The sequence below is a fragment of the Lycium barbarum genome, chromosome 3 (assembly GCF_019175385.1).
Source record: "Lycium barbarum isolate Lr01 chromosome 3, ASM1917538v2, whole genome shotgun sequence".
In the NCBI taxonomy this organism is placed as follows: Eukaryota; Viridiplantae; Streptophyta; class Magnoliopsida; order Solanales; family Solanaceae; genus Lycium; species Lycium barbarum.
Window position 1 is genome coordinate 19213500 of NC_083339.1, and position 26276 is coordinate 19239775.

At 37.9% G+C, this 26276-nt stretch overlaps 1 pseudogene; it reads right to left on the bottom strand.

Annotated features, from left to right (window-relative positions):
* LOC132630450 (uncharacterized) overlaps window positions 1-24466 on the bottom strand; it is a 67731-nt pseudogene extending 43265 nt beyond the window's left edge.
* Between the last annotated feature and the right edge of the window lie 1810 nt (window positions 24467-26276).

Here is a 26276-nt window from a genome sequence, read left to right on the forward strand (position 1 = left end):
AATTTGCCTTAGTTAATATTTAGGTGTCCTAATTCACCTTTAAAATTAATTAGGTGGCGACTAATTCACCTTTAAAATTAATTAGGTGGCGACTCCTTAAAATAAACAAAAACAGGAATCACCAATATGTTGTATTCCGATTTGACCCGTTTAAAATGGGGTATAACAAAGGTCATCTTCTCCCAACAATCCAAAGCAATAAGGTAAGCCAATCCAAGCCCTTCCAAATCAATTCTAACATGTGTTCTCATAATCTAACAATGAAATCATTGTTCTTAGCATAGGGTTTTCAAGAAAACCTATTTAAAGGACTCAAGACCTTAACCTTGGAATTCTTATTCCAAGTTCAGATTTTTATTTCAAGTTTGTAGCATTACCAGGTATGTAGACGCTATCCACGTGTGGGAACATCTTTGTTCTTCCCCATGCTTTAGTATTCCATGATTACACACACTAGGTTTAGGGTTCTAGGTATATTCATGATAAACGCTAGACACTTGAACAATGATATATTATATGATCAGTTATAATTCCATTTGGTTAGTCTTAATTTACCGTTCTGGTGATTGAGACTCAGTTCGTAATATATGAAAAACCCATAACTTGCATCCCATGGGTTCTATAACACAAGATATGAAATATTATGCTTATTTCCAAGAAAAGCTTGTATATATATATTTATTATCATGTCTTCATGTATCCATGTTCATGTTAAGAATCACAAATCATGTCTTCAGTTATCTTTCATGTTCGGGAGTTGTATTAATAACGAGAAGGCTCAGATAGCCCGAAACTACGTATGCCAACGTAGGATAACGATTGCTCCGCCCAGCTAAGATGATTCCTTCATGTTTCCCTCATTGAGGGATTTTGGATCCATTCATGTCATGTTCGTGTATTGTACCCTGACAAGGTATGAGATGGCTTCGCTGATCAGGCCGAGATCAGACTCCATGTTTCTCCCCGTGGTGGTTCATGTCGGTATTACAGTTACTATCATGTTTTCATCTCAGTTACAGATTATTTCATGTTTACAGTAATCATGTTCATGTTTAGTTTCAGTATTCAGTTTCAGTTTCAATTTCATGTCCATGTATTATGTGCCTGCTTATTTCTCTCATGTGTTTAGATACCAGTACATTCAAAGTACTGACGTCCTCGTTGATTGCCTTGGGGGCCTGCATTTCTGTCACACCCTAATAATGATAGGGCATGATGGGCACCCGACTCTCATCAGAGTCGAGCGAACCCTTAAACATTTGCTCTATCAAAACCTGCCATTTCAAAAACTTTAAAAAAACATGAAACTTTTTCAAATAGAAATCATTATCGTTATAACGATTATGAAAACTTTCAATCAAATAAGTACTTTAAACCAATTGAAATCATCTAAAATACATACTCTTTTAAAATCCACAAATGACTCAACTGACATCACTTTGTCGACATCTCGACAAATATACCACAGGACATTGTCTGCAGAAGTCTCTAAGAAGTAAACTGAACATTATGAGTCAGGACAGGGCCCTGACATACCCATAATCATACATATCGATACATGACTCAGCACAGCTCCAGAATGAGGTGGAACTTACCAATCCCAGCTGACGTCCAAGCATCCTAGCTATACACTTACCCTGCCAAACAATCTGGGGCTGCGAGCATGAACGCAACGTCCCCAGGCAAAAGGACGTCAGTACAGACAATGTACTGAGTATGTAAGGTGGTAACAAGTCATAATCATAATTTGACTTAGGAGAGAAGAAATCGCAACCAAACTCAATACCTGAAGCCTTCGCTGGAAGAAACATAAATGTCCACACGAAGTCTCAAAATAATCTTTAAGTAAATAATGCAATCCAACACATATGCCGCTTCCGACATCTTAACAGAATAGTCCCTTCGGACAGCCACTTCCGGCTAGTATCACAATAGTCCCTTCGAACGGCCGCTTTCGGTATAATAATGATGGCCCCTTCGGGCAGCCGCTTCCGGCTTAATAACGATAACCCCTTCAGGAAGCCACTTCCGGCTTAATATCAACTCAAACTCAATACACAAATATCAATTTCAATTCATATCATAAGTCACTAATCAAGTCATCACAATCCAGTTATGAGCCTTAGTCTTTCATAAGAAGTTATCAAATTTATATCTCACTAGACTTAGGAGGACATACTTTCAGGTTTAAGGGTAGAATTGTTATCAAATTCTTACTACTCATATTCTACTCAATTTCATCTTATTGCCCTACCTAAGGAATAAGTGATCATATCAGTACAAAGGGATGATACTATGGAATGTAGACATAAATCGTAAATGAAATGAAGTAGTAAAATCTCGCAACCCCTTCGGAATGGTTTTGAAAATCAAACTTTATGTTTCCTATAAAACTCATTTCCTCGAAATCATTAGTAAAACCATATACACAACTCAACTTGGCACCTTATGGGTGTTCTCTTTGGAACAGAATATGAGTACAATATCAATAAGCCATCACAAGAAACATTTAGACCTTATTCGTCTAAGAATGGAATCATATGGAGTACATATAGAATGAATAACAACAAGAATCATGCCAAAGGTAGAAAGGTTTGCCTTACATACCTTTGCCTCTTTCCAGCTAACCACAACCCATATTCGGTTCATGCTAATCTATCAACAATACCAATTTACCAACAATCAATCTAATATATATCCTTATAATCAATCCCTTAAACTTATCTTTATTTCTAACGGAATTTCGACAACATTTCCTTTATAAACTCGACAACCCCAAGAGTCCAATTCAGCTAAATTAACAACAACAAGAACCATCTCATATAATCCTTTTTAAACTCAAAGTATCAACTCCCAAGGATATACACCAAAACGGCCTAGTATACGCTTTTTATACGATATCTTCATACACTTTATTCTCCCAAATTCAAGAACAACAACTTATCAACAACATCAACAACAATATCAACAATTATTTTATATCAATATCCAACAAATACTATCCATTTAATCATACCGAAACAGCCCCCAATTCATTTGATATCCAAAAATAACCGAACTTTCAACGTCATTTTCTCTATTCTAACCCATCAAATATATCAATGATCATGGTAAGAACATATTAAACATACCTTATATGAGCATACACCACGAAACCAACATCCCCCAAGTTCAAATTTTTAGCTTAAAACGATGTCAACAACTTGTACTACACTTTATCCTTCACGGGCCTCGGGATTCGGGGCCTCGAACTTGATCGATTCTCCACTTTCTCTCTCTAACTCTCCTCTCTTGATATCTAAATATTCTAGACCTTTGGTATGAAAATGAGGCAGATAAGGCTGAAAATTTCCCTTAAATAGCAAGGGAAGTGGGCCTGACCCGACTTGGAATCAGGTTGGGCCGAGCCCACTGCCCAGCTTGACCTTTATGCCTTAAAACGTCCATAACTTTGTATCCCTATGTCACATGTCGGCCCACGACCTATGGTTGGAAAGATATTTCAATTATCTACAACTTTCATTTTAGGAGTTTTCCCAAATTCCCAAATAATGATGGGGTTATGGCCTCCCGAAATCAGATCACCCGAAAACGTAATTTAAAAACATCTTTTTGGAGGGCTTCCACTTTGATTTGGCTCAAGGGTCCTTCTTGAGTTGTATTTAACTTCACATATATTATCCATATAACTTGTCATATGTCCTTTATAAAATCTCATCATGTGGGCCCCACCTCAGCTTGTGGTTACGAGGGCTTTATATCTTTTAACATGTCATTCCAATCATACTGTACGAATTTCAAATATCATACTCATGCTATCCTCATGCTAATACAGTAAAATTTCATCCTTTATACTTGTAATATTTGCTCCTCCTTGAGCTCACATTAAGCCGTCTACAGCCTTAGTAATATGAAATTTTATGGGGTGTAACAATTTCACGGTGCAGGTACTTATTTACAGGACGTCGCATCTGCTCAGTAGGACAGCTTTCGTATCAGCTTATTAGTGAGCCCCATCTTATTCGGAGTCTTAGCCAGTCATCTTTATTTATTAGTTATGCATTTAAAGGTATATTGGGGGCCTTGTTCCAGTAAGTATGTTTTCCAGACAAACCCATGATAAAGTTTTCATAGACTAGATAGGACAGTATGTTATGTTAGACTTTCAGAGTCGGTTAGCCATTTTGGCTCAGTTGTGATATTATACGCATTTATGTTTTTAAACGAGTATTTTACAAATTATTATGACTTCATGTGTTTTTCTTAAAGCCCATCATATTTCATTTTATATTTCCACTCATGTATGCCTCATGATGATTCAGCAAGCCATGTGGTTCGCTCGGTCACATGCAGTCAGGCACCGAGTGCCGTGTTACGCCCAGGCCATGGTTTGGGGCGTGACAAAGCATGGTATCAGAGCCTAGGTTCAAGTGTCTTTAAGGAGTCTATGAAACCGTGTCCAGTGGGATCACTTTTATATGTGTGAGAGCCCCATACATATAAACAATTGACCAACAAGACATTTAGAATTGTCTCACTTCTTTCATACTCTAGATCGTGCAGTTAGAGCAGTACTCTCAGGACGCCTTTCTAATTCGTGCGTGTACGTATTTTCAGAAAATTCCTGTAAAAAGAAAGTACACCAGGAGGAACACAGCTACTAGCCAGAAGGATACTGTAGATGTACCTCACGAAGATACCGTTCTGACTCAGACGACAGCCCCAACCGCTCCTATAGTTACACTTCCTAGTGATTCAGATAGGGATATTAGGAGTGCTATCAACATGCTCACACAACTGATAGCATCTCAAGCCCAACGTCAGGAATCTGGGTCAAGTTTAGGAAATAAAAGAGAGTCTTCTAAGACTAAGTACTTTCTCGAGATGAATCCCCCAGTCTTCACGGGGACAAATAAAGATGAGAACCCTTAGGACTACATCGATGCTCTTCAGAAAATTTTCAGGATTATGACAGTTACAAAAACTGAAGCAGCTACTTTTAGAGCTCATCAGCTGTAGAGCATTGTTAACACTTGGTGTGAATCTTGGGAATTATCCCGAGGTAAGAATGCACCTGATGCTACATAAGATGAATTTACAAGCGCTTTCCAGGACCACTTCATGCTGATAAAGGTCAGAGAGGCTAAGGCTGAGCAATTCCTAAAGGTTAAACATAATGGCAGGTCAGTTCAGGATTACTATTTAGAATTTGTCAGTCTGGCTAAGAATGTTCCTCATATGGTACCGGACATAAGGGCAAGAGTGAGGAGATTTGTTGGTGGTCTTGATTCCCATTTGTATGATGGGGCCAATTGTTACACCTTGGAAAATCCTCCGTTGTTGCACAAGTGAATGGACTAGCGAGGAGTGCGAGTACCCAATATTTCCATGAGTAAGAAATAACATTTGATGGCCTTAAGTAAGATTCCAAAGGAAATTGCAATAAGAGATAGGTTATGCTCCTTAATGACTAACCATAGGTTCTGAAAATGTGGAGAGTTGCAGATTTGCACTTTGGCCAGTTGATCGTAAAATGAAATACGGACCGTAAAGTGGTATACGGCCCGTAAACTACCATGTCGTATTTCAACTTCTAAAACTTCAACTTTCTGCCAAATGTTCAAATGCTTAAAAACGACTTGGAATACGGACCGTAAATTGAAATACAGCCCGAAAACTGCCATCGTAAATCACCATGTCTCAGACTGCCTTTCTGGTTCTGATATGCTTAAATACGCCCATAGAATACGGACCGTAAAATGGAATACGGCCCGTAAACTGGGTTTACGACCACTGTGCACTTTCGACGACTGTTCATTTCAGATCAGATTTTGGGTTATTAAAAAGGGGACCAAGTTTATTATTTCATTTCCACATTTCACCCTTCTCTCTAAAACATCTCTCTAAATTTATTTCACAAGAATTCAAGGATTACTAGTGATCAACAACAAACACCAAGTGAATCAAGTGTAAGGAAACCCATTAAAGATCATTCAAGTCAAGAAATCTCATTGGAGATAAATTAGGGTTTTTCTCAAGTGAAGCATTTTCAACCAAGGATTGTTCCTACAACATCTAAGGGTAATATTTATGATATTTCTAGGTTTTTCAAGGTATTTGAGAGTTGAAATACTTGGATTGTAGAAGGGTATAGAAAAATGGGTCATAAATGTGAAATAGTGCCATTTTGAGAAATAGTTTGAATTAAGTTATGATTCTTGATGTGTTGTGATGAAAATATGTTATAAATGATGTTGAGAACATGAGATGAACAATTTATGTAAATGGACGTCGTCGTGTGTTATGGCCATGGATATGGATGATTGAAAGTAAGTCTAGGAATATGGATAATGTGGATGAATAATGATTATCGTTATAGTACTGTGAATGTATTATTGATGTTTGAGAGTTGATATACGCTGTAGAGGGATTTCGTATAAATAGAGGAGACGTTGCTCGATTTTCTCTAGCTTTTGTCATGTATGCTAGCTATCGATTCTAATGATAGTATGACTTTAATGAAGGTAGAAATGCTAGCATCTGATGAGAACACACAAGTGTAGAATAGTTGAACGGAAAAGGTATGTAAGGCTAACCCTTCTTTCATAAGGCATGGTTCTTTGGCCAAACGTCTAAATCTTCTATAAGACTATGATATCCTTCAAATGACTTGATCTCCCGAGCTAGTAAGCTCACGATTCTTAATACGCAACGATTGTACAAAGTTTCTCGTATGACGAGTAGGCCTATTAAGCTAGATGAGATGAATGACGATAATAGTGATAATGATAATGATGACGGCTATAATGGTAATAGCGGTGATGGTAACGATGATGATGACGATAGTGATAAAAGTAGTAAAGATAATTATGAGCTATATGTATGTGTGCCCATGTATGGCTACTATGAAACACTGAGCTTATATGGCCGGGTAGTGTATGTATAGATGTATATGTATGTATGTTTACGTAACGCACACACACCACTGCAGTTGGGTATGGACAACACTGAGCCTTGGTAGGGCCAGGTATGTGTAACACTGAGCCTTGGTTGGCCAGGTATGTATGATCACCGAACCTAGCCATGGTCGGGTACGTGAAACACCGAACCTTCATGGTCAGGTATGCTATGTAAATGAGAAATGTATGATGTGAATATGTATATGCTATGGTAGGTATATGATATAGATATGAGTATGTATACGATATGGATATGAATATGGATTCGGATACGGATGTATGTACCCAATCACGCAAGCGAAATGGAAAGATCCTATGTAGGGCAAGTAAGTGCCCACGATGATGACATTACTATCTCCTGTCTTATGCTATTTCTTATATTGCTCATTATGCTTCTATATTGATATTCATCATGCTTTACATACTCAGTACATTCTTCGTACTGACGTCCTTTTGTTTGTGGACGCTGCGTCATGCCCGCAGGTGCATATGGAGACAGGCTTGATCCATAGTCACATTCTCAGAGACTACATAGCAGAGCTCCATTTCATTCGGAGCCATATCTTTTGGGTATTTATTCTTTTTTGTACATAATTATGGGCATAGCGGGGTCCTGTCCCGCTTATGTGATATGTTATACTCTTCTTAGAGGCTCGTAGACATGTGTATATAGTTAGATATGTCTGGCCTTGTCGGCCTATATTTTGTATATCATTTTGATAGCCTTGTTGGCTCATGTACATTGATGTGGCGCAGATGCCAATGATGATATAAAGGCATTGTCATCCAAAGGGGACTAGTATGATAAATGAATAGAATTATGTGTTAAATTATTTGACTCACCTAGATGTAAGTATAAGTGTAAGCCAAGGGGGGTGCCCGGGTGGGCTAGCACCGGCCGCTCGTCTCGGCCCTCTAGACGGGTCGTGACAAAAGTGATATCAGAGCAGTTCAGTCCTAGGGTGTGTCTACGAGATGTGTCAAGTAGAGTCTTGGTTATGGGTATGTTGCGCGCCACACTTATAAACAAGAAGCTGTGGACATTCTAGGAATGAATGACCTTCTTTCTTCATAAGAATCATGCGATACAGCTATGATATAAGAAATTCTTGCTCCTTAACCGTGTGTTGTGTATTTCAGAAATTCCTGTAAAGAGAAAGGCTACAGCAGCCCAAAAGGGCAAGACGGTGGTAGAGAAGTAGGCTGAAAAAGCACCGCCACCGGTAGTAGAGGAAAGTGAGTCCCAGAGTGCGGCTCAATCTTAGTCCTCCCGATCAGTACCTATATTAGAGGAGCGTGAGGGAGCCACAGCCCCAGCTCCAGCACCTCTAGCTCCTCCCTCGGATGCTTCGGGCCAAGATGTAAAAGAGGCCATTAATTTGCTGACTCAATTGGTTGCGGCCCAGACTCAGAGGCTAAGTTCAGGGCAAGGTGATAGGGTTGTTAGTGCAAGGGCCCGTGACTTCATTACCTTAAACCCTCCAGAATTCTTTAGGTCAAAGCCCGAGGAGGACCCTCAGGATTTTATTGATGGTATGTTAAGGACGCTTCGATTGATACATGCTTCTGACACCGAATCGGTGGAGCTAGCGTCATATAGATTGAGGGACGTTTCGGTCCATTAGTACACAGTTTGGATGGCTTCACGGGGAGCCAATGCACCTCCCCCGGTATGGCAAGAGTTTGTTGATGCTTTTCTCCGCCATTATATGCCTCCAGAAGTTCGGCGAGCTAGGGCCGATAAGTTCTTGAATTTGAGGCAAGGTAGCATGAGTGCTCTAGAGTATAGTCTCCACTTCAATTCCTTGGCTAGGTATGCTTCGGCCATAGTAGCAGATATGGGTGACCGGGTACACCGATTTGTAAAGGGCCTAGGGCCACATTTGATGGATAAATGTTTGATTGCGTCCCTTCAGGACAATATGGATATTGCACGCATTCAGGCTCATGCTCAGAACTTAGAAGAAAGCCTACAGCAGCAAAGAAATGAACGCGAGCATGATAAGGGACATGGCAAGAGGACCATATCTTCAGGTCCGATGAGTGAGTTCAGAGGTGGTCACCGACAACAGTTTCCCAGGCATTCGGGCTATTCTATGACTAGTGCACGTCTACGGTTTTCAGGCCAGAGATTCGATAAATCTACTCGTTCCGGGTCGGGTCAGAGTTATTCGGGGTCTCAGTTTAGAGGTGATTCGGGTCAGGCGAGGCCACCTGTACCACGATGTTCCCAGTGTGGGAAGTTACATTGGGGTCAATGCCGATTAGGTTCAGAGGGTTGCTATTCATGTGGTTGGCCGGGCCATATTATGCGTGATTGCCCCTCGATTCATGGTAGAGGCAGGACCCAGCCTTCAGGGTCAGCAGCCGGATCTTCATCTTCTATGCGCCCTATGAGGCCAGGTTCACATGCGCCAGCTGGCCATGGTAGGGGCAGAGGGAGAGTTCCCAGTTCTAGCGGTCCTCAGCACCGTGTTTATGCTTTGGCTGGACGCCAAGATCTCGAGTCTTCTCCTGACGTGGTCACAGGTATATTATCGGTATTCTCTCATGATGTATATATTTTGATTGATCCGGGATCCACATTGTCATATGTTACTCCATATATTGCGGGTCAATTTAGAGTCGAACCGGAGTCGATCAAATCTTTTGAGGTGTCTACACCCGTGGACGAATCGGTAATAGCTAGTCGAGTATATAGAAATTGTGTAATTGTGATTTGTGACTGTCGTACTATGGTTGACTTGCATGAGCTAAAAAAGGTAGACTTTGATGTTATAATGGGCATGGATTAGTTGGCTTCTTGCTACGCCAATGTTGATTGTAGAATGAAAATGGTTCGTTTCCAATTTCCGGGAGAACCAGTCTTAGAATGGAAAGGTAATACGGCGTCACCAAAAGGTAGGTTTATTTCCTATCTAAAGGCAAGGAAAATGATCACGAAAGGATGTATCTATCATCTAGTTCGGGTTCAAGATGTAGAAGCTGAATCGCCGACTCTTCAGTCAGTTCCCGTAGTAAATGAATTTTCGGATGTGTTCCCAAAAGAGCTTTCAGGCCTTCCTCCCGAGTGGGAGATTGATTTTGCTATCGATGTGTTGCCAGACATTAAGCCGATATCCATTCCTCCTTATAGGATGGCACCCGCAGAATTGAAAGAGTTGAAAGAGCAGTTGAAAGACTTGCTTGAGAAAGGCTTTATTAGGCTTAGTTCATCCCTGTGGGGAGCACCCGTATTGTTAGTCCGAAAGAAATATGGCTCCTTGAGAATGTGCTTTGATTATCGGCAATTAAATAAGGTGACGATTAAAAACAAATATCCTTTTCCCAGGATTGATGACTTATTTGATCAATTGCAAGGCACCAAATGGTTTTCAAAGATATATTTGAGGTCCGGGTATCACCAAGTGAGAGTTAGGGAGAAAGATATCCCTAAGACAGCTTTTAGAACAAGATATGGTCATTTTGAGTTCCTGGTAATGTCGTTTGGGCTAACTAATGCGCCGGCGGTGTTTATGGATTTGATGAACAATGTGTTCAGGCCCTTCCTGGATTTATTTGTGATCGTATTTATCGACGATATCTTGGTGTATTCTAGATCCGAGGCAGAACATACAGATCATTTGCGTACTGTTCTTGGAGTTCTCAGAACTCGAGAGTTGTTTGCAAAATTTTCCAAATGTGAGTTTTGGTTGAACTCAGTGACATTTCTGGGGCATATTGTTGCATCCGATGGTATTCGAGGGACAGTCAAAAGATTGAGGCCGTGAAGACTTGGCCAAGGCCCACAACTCCTACAGAGGTTCGTAGCTTTCTAGGCTTAGCAGGTTATTACAGGAGGTTCGTTGAAGGTTTTTCTGCTATTTCTGCACCACTTACAAAGTTGACCCAGAAATCAGCAAAGTTCAATGGACAGATACTTGTGAATGTAGTTTCCAAGAGTTGAAAGATAGATTGACATCTGCCCCAATCTTGACACTTCCAGAGGGATTGGAAGGATATGTTGTTTACTGTGATGCTTCAGGTGTTGGGCTAGGTTGTGTATTAATGCAACTTGGTAAGGTGATTGCGTATGCTTCAAGGCAGTTGCGGAAACATGAGAAGAATTACCCAACCCATGATCTACAATTAACCGCAGTGGTTCATGCATTAAAAATATGGAGACATTATTTATATGGTGTCCATGTGGACATTTGTACAGATCATAAGAGTCTTCAATATATCTTCAAGCAGAAAGAGTTGAATTTGCGGCAACGACGATGGTTGGAACTGCTAAAAGATTACGATGTTGATATCTTGTATCATCCTGGAAAGGCAAATGTTGTGGTTGATGCTCTTAGCCGCAGATCGATAGGAAGTTTGTGTGATGTGCAACCAGAGAAAAGAGAAATGGCTCGTGAGCTCCAGCAGTTAGCTAGCCTAGGAGTTCGAGTAGTGGACTCAGGTAGCAGGGGGACTACTATTCAGAATTCAGTAGTCTCGTCGCTAGTAGCAGAAGTGAAAGAGCGACAATACGAATATCCCACGCTAATGCAGAACAGAGATACACTCCCTCAGAAGGAGGAGTCATCATTTGATGTTTCAGAAGACGGAGTTCTTCGATGTCGAGGTAGATTATGTGTTCCTGATGTGGCGGGTTTACACCACCAGATATTGAGAGAGGCTCATTGTTCTCGTTATTCTATTCACCCCGGTGCGACGAAAATGTATCATGACCTTAAGTCTATATATTGGTGGAATGGAATGAAGAAAGATATAGCGGAATTCGTAGCTCAATGTCCAAATTGTCAACAAGTGAAAATCGAGTTGCAAGCCATAGAAATTCCAACTTGGAAGTGGGAAGTAATTAACATGGACTTCATTGCAGGCTTACCCCATTCTCGATGCAAGTATGATTCTATATGGGTGATTGTAGATAGACTCACAAAGTCAGCTCATTTCTTACCGGTCCGAACGACCTATGTGGCAGAAGACTATGCAAAGCTTTACGTTAAAGAGATAGTGCGACTCCATGGTGTCCCAGTATCTATTATCTCAGACAGAGGAACTCAGTTTACAGCTAATTTTTGGAAGTCTTTCCAAGAGGGTATAGGGACCCAAGTGAGCCTTAGCACGGCATTTCACCCGCAGACCGATGGGTAAGCTGAACGCACCATTCAGACTCTCGAGGATATGTTACGGGCATGTATGATAGATTTTGGAGGAAATTGGGACGACCATTTGCCACTCATTGAATTTACTTACAATAACAGTTATCATTCTAGCATTCAAATGGCACCGTATGAAGCTTTATATGGGCGAAAGTGTAGATCCCCAATTAGGTGGTTCGAAGCATGAGAGGCTAAATTGATAGGGCCAGACTTGGTCCAACAAGCCATAGAGAAAGTCAAGCTCATACAAGATCGGTTGTTAGCAGCCCAAAGTCGTCAAAAGTCCTATGCGGATAATCGTCGAAGGGACTTAGAGTTCCAAGTGAAAGATTGGGTGTTCTTGAAAGTGTCACCGATGAAGGGTGCGATGAGGTTTGGCAAGAAGGGGAAGCTTAGTCCCCGATACATTGGGCCTTATGAAATTGTGCGCAAAGTGGGCAAAGTGGCCTATGAATTAGATCTACCTCCGGATTTGGAGTCAGTCCATCCAGTTTTCCATGTCTCAATGCTTCGAAAATGTGTCGGAGATCCTACTAGGATCGTGCCAATAAAGGATATGCAAGTGACAGAAAAGTTGACTTATGAAGAGGTACCCATTGCCATACTATATAGGCAAGTACGGAGGCTTAGAAACAAAAAAGTGGCCTCAGTTAAGGTTTTATGGAGAAGCAGTAAACGAGAAGAAATGACATGGGAAGCAGAAGAAAGTATGCGATCCAGATACCCGCAATTATTTCAGCCCCCGGAAGAGAACGAAGATGAGATATCAAGATCATAAGGTATGTATGTTTTCCTTTTGTGCTTTTGGTCGTGTGTGGCCAAATTTTATTGCTATTGTGCTGTGGCCCTGCGAGGCATCGATATTATGGGTTGTTGTGACAGGAAGGTAGCGCCGTATTATAGGGGAAATTCTGGCAAAATTTTTAGAATCCCCGAAGACTTTAACATTCGAGGACGAATGTTCCTAAGGGGAGGAGAATGTTACACCTCAGAAAATCCTCCGTTGTTGCACAAGTGAATGGACTAGCGAGGAGTGCGAGTACCCGATATTTCCATGAGTAAGAAATAATATTTGATGGCTTTAAGTAAGATTCCAAAGGCAATTGCAATAAGAGATAGGTTATGCTCCTTAATGACTAACCATAGGTTCTGAAAATGTGGAGAGTTGCAGATTTGCACTTTAGCCAGTTGAACGTAAAATGAAATATGGACCGTAAAGTGCTATACGGCCCGTAAACTGCCATGTCATATTTCAACATCCAAAACTTCAACTTTCTGCCAAATGTTCAAATGGTTAAAAATGACTTAGAATACATACCGTAAATTGAAATACGGCCCGTAAACTGCGATCGTAAATCACCATGTCTCAGACTGCCTTTCTGGTTCTGATATGCTTAAATATGCCCACAGAATACGGACCGTAAAATGGAATACGGCCCGTAAACTGGGTTTATGACCACTGTGCACTGTCGACGACTGTTCATTTCAGATCAGATTTTGGGTTATTAAAAAGGGGACCAAGTTTATTATTTCATTTCCACATTTCACCCCTTCTCTCTAAAACATCTCTCTACATTTATTCCACAAGAATTCAAGGATCACTAGTGATCAACAACAAACACCAAGTGAATCAAGTGTAAGGAAACCCATTAAAGATCATTCAAGTTAAGAAATCTCATTGAAGATAAACTAGGGTTTTTCTCAAGTGAAGCATTTTCAACCAAGGCTTGTTCCTACAACATCTAAGGGTAAGATTTATGATATTTCTAGGTTGTTCAAGGTATTTGAGAGTTGAAACACTTTGGATTGTAAAAGGGTATAGAAAAATGGGTCATAAATGTGGAATAGTGCCATTTTGAGAAATAGTTTGAATTGAGTTATGATTCTTGATGTGTTGTGATGCAAATATGTTATAAATGATGTTGAGAACATGAGATGAACAATGTATTTAAATGGACGTCGTCGTGTGTTATGGCCATGGATATGGATGATTGAAAGTAAGTCTAGGAATATGGATAATGTGGATGAATAATGATTATCGTTATAGTACTGTGAATGTATTATTGACGTTTGAGAGTTGATATACGCTATAGAGGGATGTCGTATAAATAGAGGAGACGTTGCTCGATTTTCTCTATCTTTTGTCATGTATGCTAGCTATCGATTCTAATGATAGTATGACTTTAATGAAGGTAGAAACGCTAGCATTGGAGGAGAACGCGCAAGTGTATAATAGTTGAACGGAAAAGGTATGCAAGGCTAACCCTTCTTTCATAAGGCATGGTTCTTTGGCCAAACGTCTAAATCTTCTATAAGACTATGATATCCTTCAAATGACTTGATCTCCCGAGCTAGTAAGCTCACGATTCTTAATACGCTACGATTGTACAAAGTTCCTCGTATGACAAGTAGGCCTATTAAGCTAGATGAGATGAATGACGATAATAGTGATAATGATAATGACGACGGCTATAATGGTAATAGCGGTGACGGTAATGATGACGATGACGATAGTGATAAAAGTAGTAAAGATAATTATGAGCTATATGTATGTGTGCCCATGTATGGCTACTATGAAACACCGAGCTTATATGGCCGGGTAGTATATGTATAGATGTATATGTATGTATGTTTACGTAACGCGCGCACACTACGGCAGTTGGGTACGGACAACACTGAGCCTTGGTAGGGCCAGGTATGTGTAACACTGAGCCTTGGTTGGCCAGGTATGTATGATCACCGAACCTAGCCATAGTCGGGTACGTGAAGCACCGAACCTTCGTGGTCGGGTATGCTATGTAAATGAGATATCTATGATGTGAATATGTATATGCTATGGTAGGTATATGATATAGATATGAGTATGTATACGATATGGATATGAATATGGATTCGGATACGGATGTATGTACCCAATCACGCAAGCGAAATGGAAAGATCCTATGTAGGGCAAGTAAGTGCTCACGATGATGACATTACTATCTCCTGTCTTATGTTATTTCTTATATTGCCCATTATGCTTCTATATTGATATTGATCATGCTTTACATACTCAGTACATTCTTCGTACTGACGTCCTTTTATTTGTGGACGCTGCGTCATGCCCGCAAGTGCACATGGAGACAGGCTTGATCCATAGTCACATTCTCAGAGACTACATAGCAGAGCTCCATTTCATTCGGAGCCATATCTTTTGGGTATTTATTCTTTTTTGTACATAATTATGGGCATAGCGGGGTCCTGTCCCGCTTATGTGATATGTTATACTCTTCTCAGAGGCTCGTAGACATGTGTATATGATTAGATATGTCTGGCCTTGTCGGCCTATATTTTGTATATCGTTTTGATAGCCTTGTCGGCTCATGTACATTGATGTGGCGCAGATGCCAATGATGATATAAAGGCATTGTCGTCCAAAGGGGACTAGTATGATAAATGAATAGAAATATGTGTTAAATTATGTGGCTCACCTAGATATATGTATAAGTGTAAGCTAAGGGGGTGCCCGGGTGGGCTAGCACCGGGCGCTCGTCGCGGCCCTCTAGACGGGTCGTGACACCAATATTGCTGCACAGAACGGGGGGATGACTATCTCCAAGATGGTCGCTTCATACGGGGGAATGAGACAAGGCTAAAGGAGGAGGAAGCCTTACAGAAAGAGAAAGACAAGGAGTTCAATAAGAGGATCAAGTCTACCGAATAGTTCAACGGTAATGGAAACAGGAAATTATTTAAGAATAGGTCAGCAGGATCTGCTCCATCCATAGCAAGTGCCCCAGTCCCTAAGTTCCGCAATGATAAGAAGCAGAATTTTAGGCCATCAAGTTTTTACTCTCAGGAGAGTGTGGGTCAGTCGAATTTTACCAATCTGATATGCAACAAGTGTAATAAGAGACACTCGGGTGAGTGTCGTATGGGTTCGGATATATGTTATAGTTATGGCCAGAGAGGGCATTTTCAGAGAGATTTTCTGTCAGCTAGGCAAGGTACCGGAGGTAATGTGGCGCAGTCCATGAATTTCGCAATCCCTCATAATAATTAGGCCCAGCAGGGGAACTATGCAGCTAAGTACGGAAACGCAAGCGGTGGGAAAAACTGTTTGTATGAGTTGACTAGTCGTCAGGATATAGAAGCTCGTGCAGATGTTGTCACAGGTACACTCACAGTTTTCACCTTTGACGTATATGCTCTTATTGACCCTGGATCCACTTTATCATATGTAACCCCTTTTGTTGCTAAGAAATTTGGGTTTGAACCAGAAAAGTTGCATGAACCATTTGAGGTGTCTACCCCAGTGGGTGAGTCAGTCATAGGTAGGCGTGTCTATAGGGTTGCCCAGTTTTAGTCTATCACCACAGGACCATAGCTAACTTAACTGAACTAGAAATGGTAGACTTTGATGTGATCATGGGTATAGACTGGCTAGCTTCATGTTATGCCACGGTATGTTACAAAACCAAAGTTGTAAGATTCGAGTTTCCTAATGAGCCAGCCATAGAATGGGAGGGTAACTCAGTATTACCCAGGAGTAGATTTATCTCCTATCTTAAAGCCAGAAAAAATATTTCTAAAGGTTATATCTATCACTTAGTTCGAGTCAGGGATTCAGATGCCCAGAGTTAGTTCGAGTCAGGTATTCAGATGCCCAGACTTAGTTCGAGTCAGGGATTCAGATGCCCAGACTCCAACTCTCCAGTCCATCCTAGTTGTAAATGAGTTTCCAAAAGTCTTCCCAGAGGATCTTGTTGGAGTCCCTCCCGACAGGAATATTGAATTCGGAATCGATCTACTTCCTGACACTCAACCATATATATTCCGCCATACAGAATGGCTCTAGCAGAGTCAAAGGAGTTAAAAGCCCAATTGAAGGATCTCCTTGATAAGGGGTTTATTAGCCCCAGTGTTTCATATTGGGGTGCAACAGTCTTATTTGTCCGAAAGAAAGATGGTACCTTACGCATGTGTATTGACTACCATCAGTTGAACAAGGTCACCATTAAGAACAGGTACCCTCTTTCCAGAATAGATGACTTATTTGACCAACTTCATGGTGCCCAATGTTATTCCAAGATTGACCTCACATAAGCGTACTATAAGTTAAAGGTTAAGGAAGTTGATATTCCGAAGACCGCTTTCAGAACCCGTTATGGTCACTTTGAATTTCTTGTTATGTCTTTCGGGTTGACAAATGCCCAGCTGTTTTCATGGATCTTATGAATAGGGTCTTCAAGCCTTATCTCAGTCTATTCGTCATTGTCTTCATTGATGATATTTTGGTGTATTCCCGTAGTAAGGCTGATCATGCAGAACATCTTAGAATAGTGTTACAGACCCTTCAAGATCGCGAACTTTTTACAAAATTCTCAAAGTGTGAGTTTTGGCTTAAGTCAGTGGCATTCTTAGGCCATGTAATTTCGGGTGAGGGTGTGAAGGTTGATTCTCAGAAGGGTGTGAAGGTTGATGTCGTAAGGAGTTGGCCCAGACCCACTTCAGTTTCTGATATAAGGAGTTTCTTAGGTCTGCCAGGCTATTATAGACGTTTCGTAGAGGGCTTTTCCTCTATTTTTGCTCCGTTGACAAAGTTGACTCAAAAAAAGGTTAAGTTTCAATGGTCGGATGCTTGTGAGCGAAGCTTTGAAGAGTTGAAGAAGAGACTAACTTCTGCTCCAGTTTTGACTCTACCAGAAGGAACTGAAGGGTTCGTGGTTTATTGTGATGCTTCGGGAGTTGGTCTCGGATGTGTCTTAATGCAGAATGATAAGGTTGTAGCTTATACATCTCATCAACTCAAGGTCCACGAAAGGAATTATCCGACTCATGATTTAGCGTTGGCAGCCGTAGTTTTTGCGCTTAATTTGTATGGAGTGCATGTTGATATTTTCACAGATCATAAAATCCTGTAGTATATCTTCAAGTAAAGAGAGCTAAATCTTAGGCAGAGGAGATGACTCGAATTGCTTAAGGATTATTATGTGGATATTCTCTATCATCCGGGAAAGCAAATGTTGTAGCAGATGCTCTTAGTCGGCGTTCCATGGGAAGTTTAGCCCACGTTGATTCGGATAAGAGAGTTATGACTAAGGAAGTTCACCGTTTGTCCAGTCTTGGAGTTCGACTTTTGGACACCGAGGATGGTGGTGTAGTTGTTCAGAATATAGCTCCTTCCTCCTTAGTGGTTAAAGTCAAAGAGAAGCAGTTTAGTGATTTCTACTTGTTGTAGCTGAAAGAGGGGATTCACAAGCATTAGACGACATCTTTTGAGCAAGGGAGAGATGATGGTACCTTAAGGTACCGAGGCAGATTATGTGTTCCAGATGTAAATGGGCTCAGAGAGCGAATCATGTTAGAAGATCACAACTCCAGGTATTCCATTCACCCAGGTTCCACTAAGATGTACCATGATCTTAAGGAGATTTATTGGTGGAATGATATGAAGAAGAATGTGGCAGACTTTGTAGCTAAGTGTCCGAATTGTCAACAAGTGAAAGCCGAACACCAGATGCCTGGTGGCTTGGCTCAGAATATTGATATTCCTATTTGGAAATGGGAAATGATCAATATGGACTTTGTATCAGGTCTACCTCGTTCAACTAGAAGGCATGACTCTATTTGGGTGATCGTTGACCGGCTCACTAAGTCAATGCACTTTTTGCCAGTCAAGACCACAGATTCAGCAGAGGATTATGCCAAGTTATATGTTAATGAGATTGTCAGATTGCATGGGACCCCAGTGTCCATTATTTCAAACCATAGTGATCAGTTCACAGCGAACTTCTGGAAATCCTTTCAGAAAGGATTGGGTACTAAAGTGAACATCAGCACAACTTTTCACCCGCAGATAAATGGTCAGGCAGAGCGTACTATTTAGACTCTTGAGGACATGTTGAGAGCATGTGTCCTGGATTTCAAAGGTAATTGGGATGATCACTTACCCCTCATTGAGTTTCTAACAAGAGTCTAAAGTTATACGGACCGTACTTGTGTCCGTATAATATTATACTGACCGTATTTATGGTCGTGAAACTCATCTGGGAAATTTCTAGTTTTTGGAAATTTAATCATTGTTAAATACGGCCAAGTTATATGGACCGTATAACTTTATACGGATCGTATAAGTTGACCATATAATACCCCGATGCAGTTACATATAAATACCCCTGTTCAGCCTTTTTATTCTATTTTTCATACTCCCAAGCCCTAGCACGAAGGTCTTCTTCTCCCAACAATCCAATGAAATAAGTTAAGCTAATCTAAGCCTTTCCAAATCAATTCTAACATGTGTTCTCATAATCTAACAATGAAATCATTGTTCTTAGCATAGGGTTTTCGAAAAAACCCGTTTAAAGGACTCAAGACCTAAACCTTGGAATTTTTCTTCCAAGTTCAGATTTTTATTTCAAGTTTGGATCATTACCAGGTATGTAGACGCTATCCTCGTATGGGAACATCCTTGTTCTTCCCTATGCTTCAGTATTCCATGATTACACACACTAGGTTTTAGGGTTCTATGTATATTCATTATGAACCCTAGACACTTGAAACATGATATATTATATTATCAGTTATAATTCTATTTGGTTGGTCTTAATTTACCGTTCTGGTGATTGAGACTCAGTCCGTAAATCGTAATCTATGAAAAACCGACAACTTGCATCCAATGGGTTCTATAACACAAGATATGAGATATTATGCTTATTTCCAAGAAAAGCTCGTATATATGTATTTATTGTCATGTCTTCATGTATCCATTTTCATGTTAAGAATCAAAAATCATGTCTTCAGTTATCTTTCATGTTCGAGAGTTATATTAATACTGAGAAGGCTTAGATAACCTGAAACTATGTATGCCAACGTAGGATAAGGATCGCTCCGCCCAGCTAGGACGATTCCTTCATGTTTTCCCCATTGAAGGATTTTGGATCCATTCATGTCATGTTCATGTCTTGTACCCTGGCAAGGTACGAGATGGCTTAGCTGATCGGGCCGAGATCAGACTCCGCATTTTTTTGTCGTGGTGGTTCATGTCGCTATTACAGTTACTATCATGTTGTCATCTCAGTTACAGATTATTTCATGTTTACAGTACTCATGTTCATGTTTAGTTTCAGTTTCAATTTCATGTCCATGTATTATGTGCCGGCTTATTTCTCTCATGTGCTTGTATATCGGTACATTCAAAGTACTGACGTCCCCATTTATTGCCTTGGGAGCCTGCATTTCACAGTTGAGGTACTAATTTACAGGACGACGCATCTGCTCAGTAGGACAGCTTTCGTATCAGCTTATTAGTGAGCCTCATCTCATTTGAGGTCTTAGTCAGTCATCTTTATTTATTAGTTATGCATTTAAAATGTAAAAGATAGAACTTAGAGTAAATTGCATATCGTATCAAACACCTTACCTCACGTGCCAAACACCGATTTTCTCTAACGCCGCAGATACAAGATGTTTGTCTGACCTGTCATATGCGATATTTGATTCTCTATATAATATTAACTCCAAACGACGGCACTGCCTCGTACCTCAGGTAACCTTCACCATTGATTAGATTAACATAGGTAAGGTCTACAGTTTGCGTATATTCTATTTTGCACTTTATGAGATTTCACTGAGTATGTTAGATGTTGTTATAGTTGAAACGTCTAGGCTAGGGTTTAAACTATAATTGGGTTTTCTTTTGTATGCTTTTATTTATAGTATTTTTTTTCATTATCATAATGCGTGAAGCAATTTGTTTGCGCCTTAACTAATTGATTAATTTTATGGGTATCTAATACATTAGTGTCACTTGACCCGTGCTAAGTCAGGACGGGCCTAATATTACATTGAAAATTAAATCTATAGTTATTATTTTTCCGCTCCCATTAAGTTATTAAATAGTAGTTAGACATTTTCTGAAAATTTAAATCACAATAAAAAGTTCTTGAAAGTTAAAGATGGATTTCTTTTTTATAACTATATAGAAGAGCCGGTTGGGCTCACTTTTTCGTCGTCCATTCCAAGTTAAAAAAAATTAATGGGCCCCATACATATATATATATATATATATATATTAAACAACAACTAATATTAAAAAGAAAAATCGGCCTCATATTAAACATCAACCAATATTTAAAAAAAAAAAAAAAAAAAAGTGGAACCCACCACATCCAAACTCACGGGAAAAAAAAAAGTGGATCCCATATTAACAAAATCAAGCAATATTAAAAAGAAAAAAGTGAATCCCATATTAAAAAAAATGTGGGCCCCATATATATATATATATATATATATTAAACAACAACTAATATTAAAAAAAAAAATCTGCCCCAAATTAAACACCAACCAGTATTTAAAAAAAAAAAAAAGTGGAACCCACCACATCCAAACTCACGGGGAAAAAAAAAGTGGATCTCATATTAACAAAATCAAGCAATATTAAAAAGAAAAAAGTGAATCTCATATTAAAAAAATAAACAATGTTAAAAAAAAAGTGCTTAGAAAATCAAACAATTAAATCAATAATGATGGCTTCATTGCCACATGCGTATCAACCCATTAGTGGGAGCAAATGAAATTATTGTACAGCAACATATTTAAAATACTTATATATTAAAATAAGATAGAATTTAATTACTTTTACATTTTTTCTTTACTCTAATAAATGTGAAAAGAGATTAATGTCATAAAATAAAAAATAATATTAAATGGAGATAAAATAATTAATAAGGTAAATTAGTGAAATTATAATTCTAATTGACATTTCCTTAAAAAAAAAACCGTGTAAAAAACAACATGACAAGTAAAATGAGTTAAAAAAAAATATTTATTAAAAATTAAAAAATAGAAGTTCTTCATGGCCCCATATTAAACACCAACTAGTATTAAAAAAAAAAAAGTGGAGCCCACCACATTCAAACTCACGGGGAAAAAAAAGTGGACCCCATATTAACAAAATCAAGCAACATTTTAAAAAAATAGTGAATCCCATATTAAAAAAATAAAAAATATTAAAAAAAAGTGCTTAGAAAATCGAACAATTAAATCAATAATGATGGATTCATTGCCACATGCGTATCAACCCATTAGTGAGAGCAAATGAAATTATTGTACAGCAACATACTTAAAATACTTATATGATAGAATTTAGTTACTTTTTCATTTTTCCGTACTCTAATAAATGTGAAAAGAGATTAATGTCATAAAATAAAAAATAATATTAAATGGAGATCAAATAATTAATAAGGTAAATTAGTGAAATTATAATTCTAATTAACGTTTCCTTAAAAAACCGTGCAAAAAATAATATGACAAGTAAAATGAGTTAAACAAAAAATATTTACTAAAAATTAAAAAATAGAAGTTCTTCATTTAAATAGAAAATCAAATTTCTACTTTGTTTCATTTTAAACATGTAAAATTAATATAATAATTTGAATTAGAATTATCCAAATCAAAATTTGATAAAAAATATTACATGTATTACTTTAATATTACTACTATATAGAAGAGTCGGTTTATAGAGGTAAGATCGTCGTCCGTGTTCGGTCCTATTTTTTTATTTAAGGGCAAAAAAATCCTTTGTGGTCCCACCCACTTTTTTATGTAAGGGCAAAAAAATGACGTTTTATACTTTATATTATCAACTCTTCTAAAAAGTAGATAGAAATACTTTATTATATTTCTTTTTTCTACTATATAGAAGCATCGGTTTACTCATGCTTCTTCGTCAGTCATTCTTTTAAAAAAAAAAAAAGGTGGACCACACCCTCTCCAAACTCATGAAAAAAAAAGGTGGATCCCATATTTTTTTTTAAAAAACGTGCACCCCATATTTTAAAAAATCAAACAATATTCATATAATTCCCAAAGTATCCCTATCAAGTCAATAATAGTAGATTCGTTGCCACATGCATATTAACCCATTAGTGGGAGCAAATGAAATTATTGCACAGCAAAAAATATGGACCCCATATTATTACTTTTCTTCAAAATATTTAATTGTTGTATTTGTTATTCCGCCATGTCATTTATTTGTTATGTTTACTAAAATAAATATACTTAAAATATATATATATTTAAAAAATAAGATACAATTTAATTACTTTTTTATTTTTATTCTTACTTTAATAAATGTGAAAAGAGATTAATATCAAATGAAGATCAAATAATGAATAAGGTAAATTAGTCAAATTATAATTCTAATTCACGTTTCCTTAAAAAACCATGCAAAAGACAACATGACAAGTAAAATGAGCTAAACCGAGAATATTTACCAAAAATTAAAACATAGCATTTTTTTTGTTTAAATAGAAAATCAATTTCTACTTTGTTTCGTTTTAAACATGTAACATTAATTTAATAATTTGAATTAGAATTATCCAAATCAAAATTTGATAAAAAATAATAAGTATTTTACACCTTTAAATTAATCGAATTAAAATTGAAAGTATCAATTGATGCTTAAATATTGCTATTATCTTATCTCAAAGAGGGGAAAATAGTTTTCTTTTAAACAAGTCTTCTCTTTAAAAAGTATTAATAAATTTTCGTAGCAAACATGAATATAATAAAGTTTTAGATACGGAGCACAAACTATAATGTTATATTAATTGTATTTTGAATATAGTGTGAGTGTGTGTGTGTGTATATATATATATATATATATATATATATATATATTAATATTATCACTATCTAAACACAACTATATATACATAGATGCACTATAATCCGAAGTGTCTGGCCCGTGCACAGCACGGGCATAGGCCATCTAGTTTATAAATAAATGCATGATATAATAGCTATTCGTTTTCTCTTTTTTTTTTTTTTTTTTTTTTTTGATCGGGTACTTTTGAGAATATAATGTTTAATAATTTAAATTGAATTCTATCATAACTACATGGTGAGAAAACCCTTTCAATGTCCATGGTTAGAGCATGATGTTCTGATACCACTGATACAAGGTTTACAATTTGGATAAAAAATCTAGCTAAAATTAAGTTAAACTAAAGCTATACCAAAAGAGCTAAAAGATGGATTTTCATTGATAACTCTAAATGTGTACAAACAAGGCGTTAAAACACTACAAACAAGAAATCCTATTCCTATGAAAATGATAATATTATCCTTTACTAAACTAAAGTAAGGTGCCAACGATATAAAATAAAAAAAAATTAGGACTAAACTGTAGAGGATAGAACTTAGAGTAAATTGCATATCGCATCAAACACCTTGCCTCACATGCCCTACACCGATTTTCTCTAACGCCGCAGCTACCAGGTGTTTGCCTGACCTGTCATATGCTATATTTGATTCTCCATTTACTATAACTCCAAACGACGCTACCGCCTCGTACCTCAGCTAACCCTTCACCATTGATTAGATTAATTGACTAGATTAACGTAGGTAAAGTCTAAGTATATTATGTTTTTCACTTTATGAGATTTCACTAAGTATGATAGATGTTGTTATACTTGAAACGGCTAGGCTAGGTTTTAAACTCTAATTGGGTGTTTTAAACTCTAATTGGGTTTCCTTTTTGTATGCTTTTACTTATAGTATTTTTTCATAATCATAATGTGTGAAGCAATTTGTTCGTGTCTTCACTAATTGATTAATTTTATGGGTATCTAATACATTAGTGTTGTTTCGGTTTGCTTTTTATACGGTGTTAAGGCATAAAGACTACTACGAACTTGTTGGTGCTATTTCGAATTTTGTTTTGAAAAGAGTCGCCACCTAATTTTTAGGAAATTAAAAAAAATCAATTTTGAAGAGTTTATTCAAATGCAGTGAAAAAACCTTCATAAGTCAGAGTTCTAGGTAAGGGTTCTGATAATCCCCCAAGGAAGGTGTTAGGCATCCCAGTACTAAGGATCCGTACTATACCGTTGACCTTCGAATTCAATGTATGAGTATTTGCTTAAACTGCTTATTTTGTATTTATTTTCCCGTGAAAGAACTGTCATCAATAAATTGCATATCATATGTTTTGAGATAAAAAATTGAATATATTCCCTTTATATATAGGGTATCGTAATTCCGGATTTATAGCATCCATGTATAAATAGCCTCCTTTTATGTATATAAGAAGTATATATGTTTATAAAAGAAAGTGTAAAGAAAAGTCTTGGTTTATAAATTAAGTTTGTATTATACTCATACACTTGGCTCAGGTTAGTACGTTCAGTCTTATCCGAAACTTTATATTACGAATTAGTTTTATACATTATAAAGGGCGCCATTTATGTTTAAACGAGTATATCTCATCTAAAAATGTCCATTGTTTGGGCATGTCCTTGGGCCGAAACACGCTTTACGCCAAAGTCATTTGTTTATTAAAAATGGATATTACGACTTTGTAAAATCTGGTTTTTAGTTCAGTTTTAGAACACGGTCCAAATCTGTCAAAGGTTTACCATTTTTATCAATGACAAATTGTATAAGTTAAAAGCTAATTGTGCTAAATCTGTTTAGAGCTAATCTTGGAAAGCAGTTTGGAGTAATAATTAAGTTAATCAATTTAGCCTTGAAACACCTTTGTCATAAGAAACATGATCATCATTTAAGACTTAGGAAAATCAGCTGTTGATTTATAACTTTGAAGAAAATAGTTTTGAAAAGTTCCAATTTTATACTTAAACATTATATTTAAGTCCGTGATTTTTTTTAGAAATCGCGTACGGGTACCTAAAGTCGTCTAAACGGCATAAGAACAATTGTCCTAAGATATCTAGCTCCAATCATAAGGTTTCCACTATACTATGAGTTTTGAATACAAGTTTCAAAAACAAATACGACAATGAATACAACTGATTAATTAAAAGGGCTAAATTAGGCTAGGGGCGTACCAAGCCCCTAGTTGGCCATTTTCACCCATGGCTGGGCTTCTGCGCGCCTCGCTATCTTCTTTGTCTTCTCGGACTCGATTTGAAATAATATTCCCATTTGGGCCTAAGGCCCCAACGGGTGGGCTTGATTTGGACCCGAATGGTCATGCAAAGAAGATGAGGAAAGAAGAAAAGACACCAGTTAGTTTATGACCACTGAACTTATCACTATAATAATCAACTATACATATATGTGCGTGCACATATCAAACAAGAATATATAAAGTCTATACTTACCGCACACCAGTCCCAAGAAATGGAGTTTTACTAGTTTGAGACTCGACATGGTATGAGGA